Here is a 3,997-nt window from a genome sequence, read left to right as displayed (position 1 = left end):
ATTAACGTGTAAATATTGTGAATTAGTTTCAAATTCTCATTTGTAGTTATCTTCTAGGATAATTGCAGTGGAAATTATATGTTAGAATTAGGAGAAATGTGGTGCCCCAAACCCGACCGGGACAGACCGACCAGAATCTGAAACGTCACGGTAGCCACTAACATAACTTTCCTTACCAATCACTAAACACATTACAAAACCACCCATCATACCACTAAAATACATGCTTAATCAAGTATTTTTAAATATACAAAGACCAAAACATGTTTATTCTATTCAAATACAACAAAATAAAAGTATGGGTAAAATCGTCATTTTACACAACATAGGCTCAATACTCATAATTCACATAATCAACATGAAAAAGTGCCTTGGGAATTTTATTTTAAATCATATTTAAAAAATTCAATTCAAAACAATAGTTAAAACACATTTAATTTCAGAACGAAGTTTGAAAACTAAAGCGTAAATTATACAAAAATTTCCAGAAGAACCTTTTTAAGTAAGTGGAAGTAAAATTTTGAAATTCGATATATAAAACTTAGTCAAGTAAATTTTCAAAAAATTTTGGTGTTTAAGGTCTTCAATTTTATTGTATAAAAATCAGGACTTATTTGTAAAGATGTCAAAACATGCCCAGTTCACTCAGCAGCCACATCGAGACGACACAATAAACCACGTTGTGACATTGCCTGGAAAGGGTTTCTCGTCCCAATGACACGATAAATTGTGTCTGGATGACAGGTTCTCGTCACAACATCGTTGAGGCTCATCACAACGTCCAAGTGCAGTATATTGCAAAAAAAAATTGCAACATAAGCATATGGCACTTTGACACTCCATTGCATATACCAATTCGTGTTTTCATGCCAATATACCTACTCTAACATGTCACGTGGTATGTATAGATCATATTAATCATGATCAATCACCCAAGATCAGACATTAACATGCTTCGGCATTCAAACTAATCACCTATACTATCATGCATTTCTAAAGTTCAAAATCTATTACTCAACATAACAAATTTGCATATAAAGCAACTTAAAGTGAATTATAGGTACATAACTTGCCATTTGGTCACTTTGCATTTGTCCAAGCATTCAACAAGTCATTAAAACATTTCTAACCACAATTCACCAAGGTACATACATGCTAACCAACACACAACCTAGTCAATCATCTAGCATACTTCATGCAACATCAAAACAAATAAAAGCATCCACAAACTAGTTATAAAAAGTCATTAAAGAGTCCATGGAAAGTCCATTTACAAACCAAAACGAAATTAAATTCTAATCCCTCAAAATAAACTCACATTGCCATCCCTTATTCCCTACTAAAACCATCTCACCTGCACAAAAAAGTTTCTTTGCCTTGGGATCTTAAGCTTGCTCATTTCACCATGCCAATTAAGTTATTTCTCTGCAAAAATAAACACAAAAGAGTGTGAGATTAAATAATCTTAGTGAGTAATCAAGATGCTACAATTGGATTATCACACATCTTGGTACTCTTTCTTCTTCTTCGAGTCAAGCTAATTCTCATATTGATGGTGCAAGATCTTCTTCGAAATCTCACACTTCACCCGATCAAGCACCAGATATGGATATCAAATCACTTTTGGGTGAGGTCCGATCTAAGGAAAGAGCTACAGCTGCTCTTTTGAAGAAGTTAACAACGAAGAAAAAGTAAAAGCGGCCCAGAACCAAATAAAGTACTCAAGAAACGGAAGAGAGTGAACACCCATGACTACATTGGTGTAGACTTAGGAAGGGGTTCCCTATTCTTAAAACTCAGGCCTTTCTAGTTCCTGCTCTTCCTACAATACTTGTAGTTCCAACAAAGTCCGCCCATTTTGCAGACTCCCCATTTCACCATATAAATCCTCCATTGGCTGAGGTACCAGTAGAAACATTACCCTTAGAGCAGCCAATGGCTCCTACAAGTACTCAGCCCCAATAGTCATCTACTAATGCAACAAATGAGTTCTTCGCATGGCGTGAATTATTTACATCAATGCCATCTTTTATTTCTCTAAGCTCTATCTTTCAAATTTAGAATAACATAATACCACCCCAAATGGAAGAGTCTCTCCGTTCCTCTTTTTCTTCCAATCCAAAATTGTCTCCTTTCTCATTAATGGTGTCACATCCCAAAAACTGATTTAGTAGAAATTAGGTTAATGAATCAAGAGTTGTCGCGCCCAAATATTTTTCTAGTTTTAGATGATCTTTTGCTCATTTGATAATAAATAAATATCAAGTCTAGTGATTAAGTGGTGGTGGAGATGTCATTGATGATCTGTGTTCAAATCCCTTCCCTCATATTATTTTCTATGTAGTGCAATTTTTTCTTCAAACCTTAGGAAAGGTCATACCGTGTTTTTAAAATAAATTTTGTAGGAGTGTTAACAAGTAAGTGAGTTAGTCTAATGGTTAAGAGCTTAATTAGTTTTCATAAGGTCCCATGTTCAATTATCAACATCCTCACGATTTTTATTTAATCTTGGCTCATAAAACCATGGTCAAACCCCCCCAAACCGTCCACAACATTGCATTATAGGAAAGGGTTGCTTTCCTACTTCAACTAGACAACCTACCATCTTTTACCCCATTTTTCACTCTATGTGTTTCTCTCTTTCCTTTTCTTCTCCTTATTTTCCTCACTTGACTTTGAACTAAAGTATGCCACCCCTAGCACATGAAACCACCCACATTCATTTTTTTTCTTTTAACTTTTCCATTCCCTTTTCTACTCTCATTGTCTCCTTCTCTTTCCAAAAATTACAGTGTTGACTAGTTAGTTGTCTAACCCTTGAAGGTTATGCACACATTTTTCTTTTCATTTTTGCAAAAATCCTCTCTTTCTTCTCCTTTGAACCACCTTCTGCCACCCCTTATTTGGTTCTCCTCTTCCATCTTTTATTTCATTTTTCATTCAATTTTTTTAGACCACCACTATTAGTTAACTGCACCACCACCGAACCACTGTGGCCACCACATTTCTCCACCATCAATAATACCATCCTTTTTCTATTCACTTTTATTATCATTTTTATTTTATAATCTACTCCTCTCAAGTGTCACAACCTTTACTTTCCTCCTCCTTCGTCAGATTCTCGTCGGACCGTCACCGCTGTTGTCATGCCTCCACTGGCTCTGGTGATTCTTTCTCTTTTCTTCACCATTTTTCAATCTTTATCATTCTCTTTAGTAACAAAAAATCCTATACCATCTATTTCAATTAGTTTTTAATTTATTCCTAAATGTTGTATTTAGTGACACACTTTTCAAGTGATCCTTTTTCTAGCTTCACATCCCTTTTCGATTCAAGATCACGATGATCCTCTAACCTCTTGTTTCAACCAATAAAGAGTAAGTTTAGTGGTTGAATGAAAAACCACTCATTCCTCTCTTATTTTCCTTTAGGTTGAATGTATATAGAGACCATAGTGTATTTTTCCTTTAAATTTAACATATTGTATACTACTTTATGTTGAAGGGTCGATTGATACCAACTCGGAGAATCACTAATTTTGGGAACGAGATCATATTTTGATTGATTTCTATAAGAGTAAATTTTGATCGGAGTGTTGTTAAATGGGCTTATGTCATAAAATGTTTAAAATGACCTCCCTAATTAAAGATCCCTTTTGTTGATAAGTAAGTAACTTATCAACTAGAAAAATTATATATAAGATTTTTTGCGAAACAAAATATATTTATTTATAATTGAAACCTTTTTAAAAATCTCCATAATATGAAATATTGATAGTACACTATGTATTCAAAAAGGGATGTAAAATCTATAAAAAGTGTGAAACTCAAGTACCTTGAACTGATCTTTTAGTGGTCGTATGTGTTAATTGATGTGATTTGATGAATGTTGTGAAATTATGTGCATATTCTCATTTCATAATGTGTGATATGATGACATTATATGATAGGCATAATATAAAAATCATGCCATAAATATTGAAATTGAGATTTGATTC

Source organism: Gossypium hirsutum, chromosome D11, assembly GCF_007990345.1.
Source record: "Gossypium hirsutum isolate 1008001.06 chromosome D11, Gossypium_hirsutum_v2.1, whole genome shotgun sequence".
Lineage (NCBI taxonomy): Eukaryota > Viridiplantae > Streptophyta > Magnoliopsida > Malvales > Malvaceae > Gossypium > Gossypium hirsutum.
This window is presented reverse-complemented; position numbering follows the sequence as displayed.